Raw genomic sequence first — 18,228 nt, forward strand, 5'->3', positions numbered from 1 at the left:
AGATTCCCAAGTGCATATTCCCACACCTGGGGCATGGGGGCCTCCGCTGCTGCTGGAATCTCCACCCTGATCGGCCATGCTGGTGGGGTCCCCTGCTGCCCTAATTGGTCCTAAAATGACTCCCCTGCTGCTAACTGGGCCCTGCTGGCGGTGCATTGGCTGAAGTCTGAGCAAAAGACTAGGATGGCACTGATGACCCTCCCCTAAAAGCTGATCTTCCCCCACCAAATGACTCCCCAAAGTTGCCCGCGAACCGGGCCTTGCTGGTACCCTCTCGCTCCATTGTGTTCTTCAATTTACTGTTCTCTATAGCTTGAGCAAATGCTACCATCTTCCTATAGTTCATATCTGAATTCAATGAAGCTATAGCGGCCAAATTCATAACCAAGGGGCTAAGGCCCTGCATAAACCGGCGCACTCTAGACTCAATAGTGGGCAACATGAGAATGGCATATTTAGACAGATGCGCGAAATAAATATGATACTCCCACACACTCTTACTACCTGGCTTAAGGATCTCAAACTCTGTGGCATGGGCTGCACTAGTCCCGGCCGGTAAGAAATAGTTCATGAAAGCGTAAGCAAACTCACTCCACCTCGCTGGAGGGCTCCCCTCTTCCCGAGAGTCCTCCCACAGCTCAAAGCAAGAATAGGCCACCCCTTTCAGGTTGTAGGTGGCCAAATCCACTCCCTACGTCTCAGTAGTGCGCATAACACGGAGAGTCTTATGCATCACATCAATGAAGTCCTGGGGGTCCTCCTCAGGATTAGCACCCGTGAACACCGAAGGATCCAACTAAAGAAACCTGTTCACCCTGGAACCACTAGAATCCCCTTGCTGGCTTGAAGAAGTGGGTGCAACATTTGATCTCTAGGCTTGAGAAGCCACTATCTGTGTCAGCATCTGGATAGCTCCCCTAAGATCAACATCAAAAACATCGGAATCGAAAGCTGGGGCTGGTGGTGGAATCAGAATATCAGTTGGAGGAATCGCTGCACCCTCGGTAGGTGTAGGAACTTGTGTGGCATGGTCAGGTGTAGTGGAATCAGGTAGTGTAGCAGTTGGGGGAATATCATCACCCCTCGGGTATTCACTCGCATCATCAAATAAAGGGCCAATTGCCACTCCCGAGGCGGCATTGGCTCCTTGGCTAGTTTTTGCTCTCTTCTTAGGTGCCATGTACTGTACTGAAAGTTAAAGCAATGCACATGTTAGAGGAGGAACAGTTTCACAATCCGTTTCATCGCACGATCTAGAATATCAAAGAAGGGTGTTATTCCTAAATGTCCAAGTAGCCTCCAACTTATAGATGTGGTCGATAACACACCGATAAGAAGGGCTCTACTGGCTACACTGCTTGATTCCACTACTCCTAACCAGGCCACACCAGTTCCTGCACCTACTGAGGGTGCAATGGTTCCTCCAACTGTTATTCCGGTTCCACCTCCAGCCCAGCTTCCATATCTGGTATTTCTGATGGGGATCTTAAGGGAGCCATCCAGATGCTGACACAGATAGTGGCTTCTCAATCCCAGAGATCACATGGAGTTCACGCGCCTTTCAAAATATTTTATTCGCATATTGTCGACTATGAAGGCTAGAGTGCGCCATTTCGTGCAGGCCCTTAGCCCCTTGGTTATCAATGAGGCTACTACAGCTGCCTTGGATCCTGATATGAACTATGGGAAGATGGTAGCATTTGATCAAGATACAGAGAACCGTATGTTTAAGAACATAATGGAGTGAGAGGGTAGCAATAAGGCCCGATCCGCGGGCAACTTTGGGGAGTCATTTGGTGGTGGAAGATCAGCTTTTAGGGGAGGTTCATCAGGGCCATCCTAGTCTTTTGCTCAGTCATCAACCACTGCACCACCAGTAGGGCCCAGTCAGCAGCAGGGGAGTCATTTCAGGCCCAATCTGGGCAGTAGGGGACCCCACCAGCAGGGCCGATTAGGAGGGAGATTCCAGCAGCATCGGAGGCCCCCATTGATGTTTGGCTATAATTCCATATTTTTATTGTATTACTTACCTTACATTTAGGTGTTTTAATGCTAAACTATACTATATTTGTGCTTAGCTGAGTTTATTTTATGTGTAGGTACTTTGGAGATAAAATTTGGGAGCAAAATAATATCGCAAAGTGTATTTTATACATTACAATGATTAGAACATGAGTATGAAATTAAGACATAATGATAGGATGGAAGAAAACGGTGAAATAAACCAAGGGAGGTGAAGACATTACCTTGGAAAAGGATGGGCACATGGAAGGGAAGGTCTTTATGGCACAAAGCAATTGGAATGACTATTGTTGGAGGCAAAGAATGGACATTGTAACAATAAGAGTTGAAGTAGCGAAACATTTAATCCAAGCAACGTAGGCAATTTTCCTAGCGTGAAAGCTCACACCGCATGGTCCAATGCGAGAAATTCAGGCGTTTCACGCTACGAGGCCCGAGTTTAGTTCAAGCCTAGTTTGTCTCCTATTTGGTTTTGAACTTAGTTATATCATCTAGGTCTTTACCCTACACAAATAAATAGTCATTAAACACCATTTTAAAGGGGGATCAGACATTTTTTAGAGGAGATCAGATTTTAGACCTGGGGAGAGCACATAGCCGCCATGGAGGTCGGAATTTATCAGATTCCGTCTTTCTTCCATCAAACTTAGTAATCTTTACTTTTTTTTGATGATTTGTTGTTTTGCTACCATGTCTATGTGGAGCTAAACTTCACGTTCTAGGGTTGTGGTTGGCATGAATATTGAAGTTTATTAATTATATTACTGTTAATTTGAGTTATCATCTTTGGTTGTTTCTCTAATTCTGTGCATAATTGCTTAATTGTTTGGACATCAGTTGAGTTATATTTACTATCTATGCTATGCTTGGTAAAGTCGTGTTTAGATTAGAGTAGAATTACAGAAAGCTTGTTTCTAAACCCGTGGCTCTGGAAAAGATTTCACGGTTTTGATAGGAATACCGTAGGAATATAGGGTTGATATATTATGGATAGACGGATAGTATTGTGGGAACATGCTATTTATTTAAACGATACGGTCAACTAGAAATCATAGATAATTTGGATTAACAGGTGTAATTACAAACTCAATAGGATTGATAAACCCACCACAACACTGGAATCTATATCTCCCTTGGTTACGTGTTTAATTTCCACAATAGTAGATTAATAGGAAAACATCACTCTTAAATATCTTGGACGATTAATTGATTTTAGCTTTCTTAGTTGACAATTGATCTAAGTCTTTGTGGGTTCGACATCTGACTTTCGAGTCACTTTATTACTTGAGGACCATGTATACTTGCGTGTACTTGGGGAACCAACAAGTTTTTGGCACCGTTGTCGGGGACTTAGTTATTGATTGTTTATATAAGTTTAGCTATTAATTGATTTTTGTTCAAGTTTTTAATTTTCTTATTTAGTTAGTATTTTTTTTCTTTTGCTTACTTTCACATGGCATCTTGGAATGTAAATTGTTCGAATGATGGTTATTCTCATTTTGATGATCATTATCCATATTGTGGAGGACCCCACTGGTGGAAAAATTGTCAGAATATCCTCGGGAGCGAGTTATGCGCACAATCTCAATCCTTTGAGTGGAATATTTGTATTATGTGTGGTGGTCAAGGTGGTCATTGGGATGGCTATCCTAATTCTTTTTATCCTTCTTCAAGCCCTAATTATGATGTTTCTGATAATTTATTTGAGTTTGATAGGAACAGAGTGGAGAATGTGGAATATGATGCTCATATAATGGATATGATGAGGAAAAATAATGGAGCAAACTCAATTTTTAAGGGAGCAAACTCATGAACGTCGAAAAGAGATGGAAAATCTCAAGGCAATAAATGAGAGAATGAAGGCCAAAATAGAAAAATGGGTTGAAACATCCGATGATCAACAAGCTGTAGCCTTAGTTGATAGTCAGGAAGAGCTTCAAATTCAAGAAGAGAGTGAGTTCCAACAAGAGAAAAATTTCAAAGAAGAGGAGATTTTGAGCCAAACTTGGTTAATGGAACAAGCTGAACGATTAGAAATATATGAAGCTCGATGTGAGAAACTTACAAATGGGATAAGAGACTTAATAGAAGGGAGAGTTGAATTGGGACAAGAGCTCGAAAAATTTGGTACTTCTATTCACAACTTGGGAGCTCAATTGATTGCAAAGGTTTATGCGTCTAACGTCCAACAAAATAGTTCTGAGCTGTGTGAAACTGGATAGGAGCTTATACGCTAAATTGAGGAGCTAAGAGCGGAGAGTCAATCATTCAACCGTACTTTTATTAATGATGTCCGTGTTGAGGGAAGCACTCTAGAGTCATGTGATGAAGTAGATAATATTATATATGAAGACTCTAGTCTATGTACATATGAGGATGTAAAGAATGATGCAATTCTAGATTTGGGGCGTACTGGTCCTCATTCCATGTATTTTTCAACGTTGTGTTTGGATGATGACATGGAAATCGAGTTATCTGAGCCTTTGGAGGAGTCAATGGACGAGGAACGGGGTGCCTATATTCTTGAATTTATTGCACCAAAAAGCAAAAATTACATTCCTCATCCAAAGGTCAAGAGGTGTAGAGCGAAAATTTTATTGCCTGGCCTGGTTGTTTTGTAGCCCCACCGAAGGAGCATAGCCACAGACTGGATACCCTATTGAGTGCTCAATTCATAAGTTCGAGGTGGAGGAAAAAGTGGTTCAAGTCGTGCCGCGACATTAAATCAGGTGCTTGTTGAGAGGCATCCCATCTTTACTGCTTTCTTTTATTTTTATTTTTATCTTATTATTTTTGTAGTGTTTTTCTTGTTTTGTAGGACTATGAGCATAGGACGCAAAGCCATTGGAAGAGTGCAAAAAGACCATGCCTGGGGAAAGTCTGAGTACCCGTGAGCCGCTATTGCTTCGGCCTTTGGCCTTTCAAGGAGTTTCTTGTCCACCCTCGTTCTTGTTTTGCATTATTTGTGCATTGGGGACACTGTACTCTTTTAAGTGTGGGGTGGGAGAATTCTTTAAAAAATTAGTAGTAGGATATTATAAAAATGTTAACTTCTTATTTTTATTTTCGTAGTTGTGTAGTATTTTAGTAGATATGAAAAAAAAAAAAAGTAGAAAAAATAGATTTTTCCCGACGATGGATCTCCTAGACAGTTTTCTTGAGGGATTTAAGTCTAAAGAAGAAGGACAAAAAGATTTTCTTTGTAGGTCGTGTAGTAATTCCCCCTTGGTTTTTCTTTGTGCCTTGGTTCTTTTCTAAGGGTTTTGTTTGAACTGGGTGTAGTTAGTGTTGTTTTTTAGGAGTAGGAGCCATTGTGGTATGAATTGAATTGAAGCAATATCTCATGACTTTGTGATGCCTTGAGAATAGTGAGTACTTTGGTTGCGACGCTTAGGCTCAGTTTTTGATTCTTGCATAAGTACCTTAAATTGTATAAGCTTAACTTTGCTTAACTACTTTGACTAGACTGTCTTCGCAAATCCAATCCTGAGTGAGTTATGTGCCATGTGTGTGTGATGTTTGTGTGTTATTCTGTGCATTGCTTTTGTTCAGTCTTGGAAATGATATAGGCGTTTCTTTGTTGAGCCATATATGTGTAGTTTACCCGCCTAATTGTTATGTAACGTAGTTAACCCCTTTGAGCTTGTAATCCTGTTTCCTTGGCAACCACATTACAAGCCTTACCCATTTGTTTGAATTAATTTTTTTTTTAATCATTTTAACCTCTCATGAGCACTTGAATTATTATGAACTTTTTAAAAGTAAAAGTGTGGGGTGGTTGGTTTGGCTTTTTAGTGGAACTAATGAAACAAGGAGAAAGATGCAATGTTTTGAAAAAAATAAGAGCCACTTGAACTGGAAAAAAGAAAGAAGAATATAGTTGTATTGCTGTGAAAAATACTCCGTAATAGTGGTGACTCTTGATGTAATTGTGCTTAAAGAAGTATGAAGTTAATATACATTGATGTGAAGGTGGAGTTATGGTTTGACATAAGTATGGGGCTTGAATGTTAAAGTATATGTATTAAAGTGCTTACGGAGGTGTAGTCACTTTTATATCTAATGTATCCTACTCGACCCGCAGCCTACATTACAACCAATTAATGTCCTACTTGATCCTATACTGAATGAGCTCGATTAGTAGAGTAGTACATTACAGGCAAGCCTATGGTACATCTTTTGTGTCATATGAATGTTATTTCTGAGAGTGAGTGAATTCTTTCCATCTTGAGTTCCTAATTGTTCTTAAATTTTATTGTGTGTGGAACTATCTCTTTTGTTGTGTGAGGGCACTTGGTCAATGACATTACCAAGTGCGCTCGTAATGAGGGAAGCACTCTAGAGTCATGTAATGAAGTAGATAATATTATATATGAAGACTTTAGTCTTTATACATATGAGGATGTAAAGAATGATTCAATTCTAGATTTGGTGCGTACTGGTCCTCATTCCATGAATTTTTTAACATTGTGTTTGGATGATGACATGAAAATCGAGTCATCTTAGCCTTTAGAGGAGCCAATGGACGAGTAACGAGGTGCCTATATTCTTGAATTTGTTGTGCCAAAAAGAAAAAATTGCATTCCTCATCTAAAGGTCAAGAGGTGTAGAGCAAAAATTTTATTGCTTGGCCTGGTTGTCTTTGTAGCCCCACCGAAGGAGCATAGCCACAAACTGGATGCCCTACTGAGTTCTCAATTCATAAGTTCGAGGTGGAGAAAAAAGTTGTTCAAGTCATGCCGCGACATTAAAACAAGCGTTTGTTGGGCGGCAATCCATCTTTACTGCTTTCTTTTATTTTTATTCTTATCTTATTATTTTTGTAGTGTTTTTTTTTTGTTTGGTAGGATTATGAGCATAGGAGGCAATGCCATTGGAAGTGTGCAAAAGCGAGATAGATGGTAAGATCTAAGTATGGGGTGCCCACACAAAGGACCATGCCTGGGGGAAGTTTGAGTACCCGTGAGCCGCTGTTGCTTTGGCCTTTGGCCTTTCAGGGAGTTTCTTGTCCACCCTCATTATTGTTTTGCTTTATTTATGCATTGGGGATACTGCACTCTTTTAAGTGTGGGGTGGGAGAATTCTCTAACTAATTAGTAGTAGGATGTTAGAAAAATGTTAACTTCTTATTTTTGTTTTCGTAGTTGTGTAGTATGTTAGTAGCTATGAAAAATCGAAAAAAGAATAAATAAAGAGAGTAGAAATATAGGATTTTTCCCGACGATGGATCTACTAGACAGTTTTCTTGAAGGATTTAAGTCTAAAGAAAAAAGACAAAAAGATTTTCTTTGTAGGTAGTGTAGTAATTCTCCCTTGGTTTTTCTTTGTGTCGCGGTTCTTTTCCAAGGGTTTTGTTTGAACCGGGTGTAGTTAGTTTTATTTTTTAGGAGTAGGAGCCATTGTGCTATGAATTGAATTGAAGCAATATCTCTTGACTTTGTGATGCCTTGAGAATAGTGAGTACTTTGGTTGCGACGCTTAGGCTCAGTTTTTGACTCTTGCATAAGTACCTTAAATTCTATAAGCGTAACTTTGCTTAACTGCTTTGAATAGACTGTCTTGATGAATGCAATCCTGAGTGAGTTATGTGCCATATGTGTGTGAGGTTTGTGTGTTATTCTGTTACACCCTATATTTTCGTACATAAAAATGCATCGTAAGAAAACTAATGTAGGACCAAAAATGAGATAATATTTAAAAGTATATAAATTAATTTAATCATGTTACCTCTGAGGTTACAAATATTGAAGATCATTAACAACAAGTACAAAGAGGGTTGGACGGTTCAGAAGATAAAGCAATTGAAGAAAATAATGTTTCGTCGAAAGTCGACAAGTTGGGAATGTTATAACATATATCTTTGGGGTGAGACTAGGGTGCTTAACATGATAAGGAGATTATGTTATGATTTATATTAGTCATATGACATCCGTGTGTTATGTTTTGAAGTCAAGAGAGTTGTGGAACAAAAGTCGATGAAAGTCATCACAAGTTACATTTATAAGTTTTACTGAAACTTTGGGTCAAATGTAACTGCGATTTTCTCCCAATATACTTAGCGTTATGGGGTGTTCCACCCATCAAATTAAAGATCTATGAGTCTATTTTCTAACGCATTAAACCGTTTGTCAATACGACATTGGAGTAGAAAGATATGGGCATTTGTGCGATACTGCGCAAGCTGCTAGGTGACAAGTAGGTGTGTCACCTACTTGCTTAAATGAGAGCCCAAAAAAATGGGCCATTTCGGGTCGTCCAAAGAGGCCTTTTAAGGGCCTATTTTCTTCATATATTAGACTTAAAATAGAGCATAATAACCAGACATAAGCTCTGCAAAGAATCCTCCCAAAAATTTCCCACAAACCCTAATTGATTTTCTCTCCCTTTCAAGTTCTAATTGGAGGTAAAACCTAGAGTTTGAAGAACCAAGATAGGAGCTGAGTTATCCAACAAATAAGGTGAGTTTACTGCTCTCTTTCATCCAGTTTTTCTTCTGAAAATTCATGGTAAGTCGTTCTATACTTGTAAGAATTCACGGGACGGTGATCGGAAGCCGTGAGTTCGAGTTATTCACTTGTAGCGGACTGTTTTGTGGACTGTTTTGTGTTGCTGTTGGGCTGCGTCTTTTACTACTATTTTGTGGAGTTTTGGAGGAGGAAGGGGGTTTATAAACACCATATAAATGTAGGGTGATTGGCTGGTCATTCGTCATAACATTTTCGGGTCGTTTGACACTACTACGGTGGTCGTTTTGTGTATGAAGAGATTGGGGTGTGTTGGGCTGTTTTGTAGTATTTGATGGTGTATATAGGGCTGGAAAATGATGTATATATGTTGTTATTGTTCTGTTCTTGTATTGTTGGTGTTATCTTGAATTTGGAGGAAGTAAGGATTATAGGGGAGATGCTGCCCGTTTTAATACAAAATAAGTTTGTCGTTCGTTGTGTGATAGTTGTACCTTTCGTAACTTAACGATAGTATTATTATCATTCTTGTAGATTAAGGTGCGAAGAGGTGAGTTCAACTTGTTTATTACAAAGATTGTGATAAGGTATGTTAAGGCTAAGCCTTCCTTCATTTTTGCATGATCTCGTAGCTACATGTGTTAGTAATGAGATAAAAAGAGAAGTTCATATTCATGAATTTATTCACACTATTCTAGTTTCATTAGTTACAATATTATTCCTTATCGAGATTCTATATTCAATACAGTATTGTCTTCTTCCAGTCAAGAGAGCAGCAAGCCTATATATACAGTATTACAGTATTTTCATTACCATCGAGCTATAATCGATGGGCAGGCCCCTATTAGGCAACCTCTGATCAGATGGAAAGATATATACCGAGCCTACTGTGGCCGAGCGCCTATGAGCGAGCCCAGCATGGTCGAGGTACATAGCCTAGTATGGCCGAGCGCCTATGAGCGAGCCTACTACGGCAGAGCAGTTATATATACCGAGCCTTATAAGGCCGGATAATTATTTTACTTACTATATTGAAGGAGTTGAGTCAGTATCTACAGGTAAGTATATCTCCAGATCATCTTTGACTCCCAATTACTTTCAGTTATTATATTATCAGTTCAGTTTCATCTTTCAGTTATGTTATCACCTTATATACTCGGTACATTATTTTGTACTGACGTCCCTTTTCCGGGGACGCTGCATTTCATGCATGCAGGTTCAGATAGACAGACGGGTATACCTCCTCAGTAGGTTTTTCCAGAGTTCAGCCTGATCGGTAAGCTCCACATCTTTCGGAGTTGCCAGGTCTATAGTTTTTGTGTACATCTTATGTATATCTGTATATATGTTATGGGTAGGTCGGGGCCCTGTTCCGATCATAGTACATCTATCAGTAGAGGCTTGTAGACATATCCTGTTGGTTAGTGCAGTATGTTGGGTTTGTAGGCCTGGTATGTATAATTTGGTGGTTTGTCAGCTGTAGTAGCTATGACGGCCTTTTCAGCCTAGCTTTATATTGATGTTTAGTTAGCCCTAGTTTCCATTCAATTTTATATTTTGCTTCGCAAATTGTCTTGCAAGGTGACCCCAGGGCCAAAGTATGACATTATGTGTTCAGAGTCCCTTAGTCTCAATTTGGTACACTAGGTTAGTTGAGGCACCGGGTGCCAGTCTCGCTTCCAGGTCGGGGCGTGACAAACTTGGTATCAGAGCAGTTCTATCCTAGGGAGTCTACAAGCCGTGTCTAGTAGAGTCTTGTTTATAGATGTGTAAGCAGGGCACTACAGGGCATTTAGGAGCTGGTTACCCTTATTTGAAATCTAAATCGTGCTACAGAACTGAGTTATAGGAAATTTGAATTAAACTTATGTGTTGGTGTTTGCATGCATAGATGACGGTGACTAGGAAGACTACGGCTAGCCAGAGGAGAGATACATCAGTAGGTGAGGGGACCGGCAGGGTACCCCCAGTAGATGGGGCCAAGTCTGAGGCTCAATGTGAGACCCCTACTCAGCCATTACCGGCTCCCCCACCAACTACGGAGATTCCTAGGGAAACCGCACATCCAGTTCCCCCTCCACTTCCATCAGATCAGGACTTAAGGAGTGCGGTGCATTTGTTGACATAGTTGGTGGCTACCCAGCAACAGGCTAGGGCATCAGCTAGTGCAGGAAATTCTGAGGGGTCTGGGAGTTCAAGGGTCCGAGAGTTTATTGCTTTGAGTCCCCCAGAGTTCACGGGGACAGATCAGAGGGAGGACCCGCAGGATTTCATAGATCAGCTTTACAGGATCTTTCGTGTTATGCATGCCACGGAGAAAGAGGCAGTTGAGCTGGCAGCTTTTCGACTCCGAGATATAGCCATCCTTTGGTATGAGGGATAGGAGAGGTCCAGGGGACGTGATGCACCTCCAGCTATTTGGGAGAATTTTTCAGATGCCTTCCTTGACCAGTACATACCACGGGAGATCCGACAGGCTCGAGTCGATCAGTTTCTAGCCCTTAAACAGGGTAATATGAGTGTTCGAGAGTATAGTCTCCGTTTTGACTCATTGGCCAGATATGCACCATCCATAGTTGCTACTATGCGGGACAGGATTCACAGGTTTATAGCAGGGTTAGCCCCAGAGTTAACCGAGGCATGTGCCACCGCTGCATTGCAGGATAGTATGGATATCTCCCGGATTCAGGCATTCACCCAGAATATAAAAAGGGGTAGGCGTTGGTAGCAGGGTACAGAGAGGGCTGAGCAAGGGCAACGTAAGAGGATGAGATTTCCCAGGTCTCAGGAGAAATATCAGGGTAGTTATAGGACCCAGTACTTCAGACGGCCACCTAGGCCTCCGCCACCTCAGTTACAGGGTTACAGGTATGACCACTATACTCAGTCAGGACCAGGTGAGAGCTCATGGGCGTCGGGTTTGCAGCGACAGTGAGGATCTGCGCAGACATGGTCATTTCCTCCACGGTGTGACATCTGTGGTAGAGGACACTTGGGCCAATGCCGAGCAGGTTCTGATGCTTGTTATACATGTGGGCGTCCAGGGCATATGATGCGGGATTGCCCAAATAGAGATTCGGGGGGAATGGCACAACCAGCGAGTTCAGCAACAGGATCATCTATGTCCGTGCATCCTTCAGGGCGCGAGTCTCAGTTTTCGGCTGGTAGAGGTCGGGGCAGAGGTAGAGGTTCCAGTTCAAGTGGTAATCAGAACCGTATCTATGCTTTAGCGGGTCGACAGGACCAGGATTCTTCACCAGACGTTGTGACAGGTATATTAACCATTTGCTCTCACGATGCTTATGCTTTGATAGACCCAGGATCTACTTTATCATATATTACCCCATTTATCGCAAGGAAGTTTGGTATAGTGCCTGAAATACTAAGTGATCCTTTTGCGGTATCTACACCGGTCGGAGAATCGATTATTGCTAGACGGTTTTACCGAGGTTGTACGGTGACAATTTGTAGTCGTCAGACCTCAGCTGACCTAGTTGAGCTAGAGATGATGGATTTTGATGCTATCATGGGCGTGGACTGGTTGGCAGCTTGCTATGCCACAGTTGATTGCCGAGCAAAGGCAGCCAGATTTCATTTTCCGGGTGAGCCAGTCCTTGAATGGGTAGGTAATACACCAACGCCCAGAGGTAGGTTTATTTCCTATCTGAAGGCGAGGAAAATGATCGCAAAAGGGTGCATTTATCATATTGTGCGAGTTAGAGATGCAGATGCTGAGATACCTACACTTCAGTCTATTCCCGTAGTCAAAGAGTATGCAGATGTGTTTCCAGATGAGCTTCCAGGTATTCCTCCAGAGCGAGAGATTGATTTTAGCATCGATTTGCTTCCAGGAACTCAACCAATATCCGTCCCTCCGTATAGAATGGCACCTGGCAAATTGAAGGAGTTGAAGGAGAAGTTAAAAGATTTGTTGGAGAAAGGTTACATCAGGCCCAGTACCTCAACCTTGGGGTGCACCAGTACTATTTGTGCGGAAGAAAGACGGCTCGCTGAGGATGTGTATCGATTATAGGCAACTGAACAAGGTAACTATTAAGAATAAGTATCCACTTCCAAGGATCGATGACTTGTTTGATCAGTTGCAGGGGGCTAGATGCTTTTCAAAGATAGATTTGAGGTCGGGGTACCACCAAGTCAGAGTTCGGGAAAAAGATATTCCGAAGACAGCCTTCAGGACCCGATATGGCCACTTCGAGTTCCTTGTCATGTCCTTCGGGTTGACTAATGCACCCGCTGTATTTATGGACATGATGAATAGCTTATTCCGACCATTTTTAGATCTGTTCATAATAGTATTTATTGATGATATTTTGGTTTATTCCCGTTCAGAGGATGAGCATGCGGACCACCTGCGAGCGGTACTCCAAACCCTCCGTGATCGTAAGTTGTATGCTAAGTTTTCTAAATGTGAGCTCTGGTTGAAGTCTGTAGCATTCTTGGGGCATATTGTATCAGATGAAGGGATAAAGGTGGACACTCAGAAGATTGAGGCCGTGAAATCTTGGCCTAGACCTACCACTCCGACAGAGGTTCGTAGCTTTCTAGGCTTAGCAGGATACTATCGGAGGTTCGTAGAGGGTTTTTCTTCCCTTTCGGCACCATTGACGAAGTTGACACAGAAAGAAACTAAGTTTCAATGGATAGAGGCTTGCGAGCAGAGTTTCCAAGAGCTTAAGAACAAGTTGACCTCAGCTCCAGTTCTAACACTTCCAGAGGGTCTAGAGGGTTATGCCGTGTATTGTGATGCATCAGGTGTCGGGTTAGGATGTGTCCTGATGCAACATGGGAAGGTAATTGCGTATGCTTCAAGGCAGTTGAGGAAGCACGAGAGGAATTATCCGACCCACGACCTCGAGTTAGCTGCGGTTGTCCATGCACTTAAGATATGGCGGCATTATTTATATGGTGTTCATGTTGATGTATTTACTGATCATAAAAGCCTACAATATATCTTCAAGCAGAAAGAGTTGAATTTGCGACAGAGGCGATGGCTTGAGTTATTGAAAGATTACGATGTTAACATTCTCTACCATCCAGGGAAAGCTAATGTTGTAGCAGATGCCTTAAGTCGCCGATCTATGGGTAGCTTAGCACATGTAGAGCCCAAGAAAAGACAATTAGCTAGAGAGATTCATCAATTGTCTTCATTGGGGGTTCGGTTAGTAGATTCTGATGATGGTGGAGTTGTACTCCAAAACACTACAAAATCATCCCTCATAGCGGAAGTCAAGGAAAGGCAGTACGAGGACCCAGAGTTGGTCGAGCTGAGAGAGCGAGTTCCGCAGTAGAAGAAGCCACTGTTAGAGCTAAAGGGAGATGGGGTTCTCAGATATAGGGGTCGTTTGTGTGTTCCAGATGTAGCAGGGCTACGAGACAGGATTATGTCAGAGGCACATTATTCATGGTATTCCATCCATCCTGGGTCGACGAAGATGTATCATGACATTAAGGATGTGTACTGGTGGAATGATATGAAGAAGTACATTGCTGAGTTTGTCGCCCAATGTACTAGTTGCCAGCAAGTGAAGATAGAGCACCAGAAACCTGGAGGGCTAATGCAGACTATAGAGATCCCGACATGGAAATGGGAGGCGATAAACATGGACTTTATCACGGGTTTATCTTGTTCTAATCGTAAGTTCGATTCCATATGGGTGATAGTCGATAGGCTCACGAAATCAGCTCACTTCCTACCGGTCAGATCTACATATACAGCAGAAGATTATGCAAAGTTATATATTAAGGAGATAGTGCGGCTACACGAGTACCAGTTTCTATTATATCTGACCGTGGGGCTCAGTTTACAGCACATTTTTGGAGGTCATTTCAGAGAGGTCTAGGGACTCAGGTGAATCTCAGCACAGCTTTTCATCCACAGACTGATGGACAAGTCGAGCGCACAATTCAGACGCTCGAGGATATGTTACGAGTATGTGTGTTGGATTTTAAAAGAAGTTGGGATGAACATCTACCTCTTGTCGAGTTTGCATATAATAACAGTTACCACTCCAGTATTCAGATGGCTCCGTACGAGGCTTTGTATGGGCGTAAGTGCAGATCTCCTATAGGGTGGTTTGATGTTGGGGAATCTGGGTTATATGGGCCAGACCTGGTTCAACAGGCCATAGAGAAAGTAAAGCTTATCCGGGAGCGACTGTTGACAGCTCAGAGTCGTCAGAAGTCATATTCTGACGTGGGGCGATGAGACTTAGAGTTCAGGATTAATGACTGGGTATTCTTAAAGGTATCACCTATGAAGGGCGTGATGAGGTTTGGCAAGAAAGGCAAGCTTAGCCCACGGTATATTGGGCCTTATAGGATCATTCGGAGAGTGGGCCAAGTAGCGTATGAGTTAGAGTTGCCCTCAGAATTGGAGTCTTTCCATCCGGTTTTTCACGTATCTATGCTACGGAAGTGCATTGGCGATCCTACCCGAGTGGTGCCCACGGATGATGTACAGATTACAGAGGACTTGTCATACGAGGAAATACCAGTTGCCATCCTAGACCGACAAATCCGCAATCTACGAAATAAGGAGGTAGCTTCCGTAAAGGTTTTATGGAGGAGCAAGAATATAGAAGAGATGACATGGGAATCGGAGGAAGAAATAAAGTCTAAATACCCCCACCTATTTCAAACTGAAGATATGGCTCGAGATGGGATGCTACAACACAGCTCTATTCAGGCTAGCAGGTCAGCAGGTAAGCTTTTATTTTTCACTTTTAGTATTTATGATTTACGGTTGGTGAGGCAAAGTGTTGCTATTTATAAACAATGGCCATGTGTGGCATGCATATTATGTTTTCTAGCTACGTACAGGTTGGTTTTAACCTAGTGTACGAAGGATACTCTGGCAAAAGTTTCCAAAGTCTCTAAGAGTAAAGATTCGAGGACGAATGTTTCCAAGGGGGGAATGATATTACACCCTATATTTTCGTACATAAAAATGCATCGTAAGCAAACTAATGTAGGACCAAAAATGAGATAATATTTAAAAGTATATAAATTAATTTAATCATGTTACCTCTGAGGTTACAAATATTGAAGATCATGAACAACAAGTACAAAGAGGGTTGGACGGTTCAGAAGATAAAGCAATTGAAGAAAATAATGTTTCGTCGAAAGTCGACAAGTTGGGAATATTATAACATATACCTTTGGGGTGAGACTAGGGTGCTTAACATGATAAGGAGATTATGTTATGATTTATATTAGTCATATGACATCCGTGTGTTATGTTTTGAAGTCAAGAGAGTTGTGGAACAAAAGTCGATGAAAGTCATCACAAGTTACATTCATAAGTTTTACTGAAACTTTGGGTCAAATGTAACTGCGATTTTCTCCCAATATACTTAGAGTTATGGGGTGTTCCACCCATAAAATTAAAGATCTATGAGTCTATTTTCTAACGCATTAAACCGTTTGTCAATACGATATTGGAGTAGAACGATATGGGCATTTGTGCAATACTGCGCAAGCTGCTAGGCGACAAGTAGGTGTGTCACCTACTTGCTTAAATGAGAGCCCAAAAAAATGGGCCATTTCGGGTCGTCCAAAGAGGCCTTTTAAGGGCCTATTTTCTTCATATATTAGACTTAAAATAGAGCATAATAACCAGACATAAGCTCTGCAAAGAATCCTTCCCAAAAATTTCCCACAAACCCTAATTGATTTTCTCTCCCTTTCAAGTTCTAATTGGAGGTAAAACCTAGAGTTTGAAGAACCAAGATAGGAGCTGAGTTATCCAACAAATAAGGTGAGTTTACTGCTCTCTTTCATCCAGTTTTTCTTCTGAAAATTCATGGTAAGTCGTTCTATACTAGTAAGAACTCACGGGATGGTGATCGGAAGCCGTTAGTTCGAGTTATTCACTTGTAGCGGACTGTTTTGTGGACTGTTTTGTGTTGCTGTTGGGCTGCGTGTTTTACTACTGTTTTGTGGATTTTTGGAGGAGGAAGGGGGTTTATAAACACCATATAAATGTAGGGTGATTGGCTGGTCATTCATCATAACATTTCCGGGTCGTTTGACACTACTACGGTGGTCGTTTTGTGTATGAAGAGATTGGGGTGTGTTGGGCTGTTTTGTAGTATTTGATGGTGTATATAGGGCTGGAAAATGATTTATATATGTTGTTATTGTTCTGTTCTTGTATTGTTGGTGTTATCTTGAATTTGGAGGAAGTAAGGATTATATGGGAGATGCTGCCCGTTTTAATACAAAATAAGTTTGTCGTTCGTTGTGTGATAGTTGTACCTTTCGTAACTTAACGATAGTATTATTATCATTCTTGTAGATTAAGGTGCGAAGAGGTGAGTTCAACTTGGTTATTACAAAGTTTGTGATAAGGTATGTTAAGGCTAAGTCTTCCTTCATTTTGGCATGATCTCGTAGCTACATGTGTTAGTAATGAGACAAAAAGAGAAGTTCATATTCATGAATTTATTCACACTATTCTAGTTTCATAAGTTACAATATTATTCCTTATCGAGATTCTATATTCAATATAGTATTGTCTTCTTCCAGTCAAGAGAGCAGCAAGCCTATATATACAGTATTACAGTATTTTCATTACCATCGAGCTATAATCGATGGGCAGGCCCCTATTGGGCAACCTCTGATCAGATGGAAAGTTATACACCAAGCCTACTGTGGCCGAGCGCCTATGAGCGAGCCCAGCATGGTCGAGGTACATAGCCTAGTATGGCCGAGCGCCTATGAGCGAGCCTACTACAGCAGAGCAGTTATATATACCGAGCCTTATAAGGCCGGATAATTATTTTACTTACTATATTGAAGGAGTTGAGTCAGTATCAACAGGTAAGTATATCTCCAGATCATCTTTGACTCCCAATTACTTTCAGTTATTATATTATCAGTTCAGTTTCAACTTTCAGTTATGTTATCGCCTTATATACTCGGTACATTATTTTGTACTGACGTCCCTTTTCTGGGGACGCTGCATTTCATGCATGCAGGTTCAGATAGACAGACGGGTATACCTCCTCAGTAGGTGTTTCCAGAGTTCAGCCTGATCGGTAAGCTCCACGTCTTTCAGAGTTGCCAGGTCTAGAGTTTTTGTGTACATCTTATGTATATCTGTATATATGTTATGGGTAGGTCGGGGCCCTGTTCCGATCATAGTACATCTATCAGTAGAGGCTTGTAGACATATCCTGTTGGTTAGTGCAGTATGTTGGGTTTGTAGGCCTGGTATATATAATTTGGTGGTTTGTCAGCTGTAGTAGCTATGACGGCCTTTTCAGCCTAGCTTTATATTGATGTTTAGTTAGCCCTAGTTTCCATTCAATTTTATATTTTGCTTCGCAAATTGTCTTGCAAGGTGGCCCCAGGGCCAAAGTATGACATTATGTGTTCAGAGTCCCTTAGTCTCAATTTGGTACACTAGGTTAGTTGAGGCACCGGGTGCCAGTCTCGCTTCCAGGTCGGGGCGTGACATATTCTGTGCATTGCATATGATGTCTAGAACTTGCCCACTGTGTTTGCAAAGCAAAATAGTAGTTTTGTTCAGTATTGGAAGTGATATAGGCATTTCTTTGTTGAGCCAGATATGTGTAGTTTATCCGCCTAATTGTTATGTAACGTAGTTAACCCCTTCGAGCCTGCAATCTTGTTTCCTTGGCAACCATATTACAAGCCTTACCCATTTGTTTGATTTAACCATTTTTTTTTATCCCTTTAACCTCTCATGAGCTCTTGA

The sequence above is a fragment of the Nicotiana tabacum genome, chromosome 23, assembly GCF_000715075.1.
Source record: "Nicotiana tabacum cultivar K326 chromosome 23, ASM71507v2, whole genome shotgun sequence".
NCBI lineage: Eukaryota > Viridiplantae > Streptophyta > Magnoliopsida > Solanales > Solanaceae > Nicotiana > Nicotiana tabacum.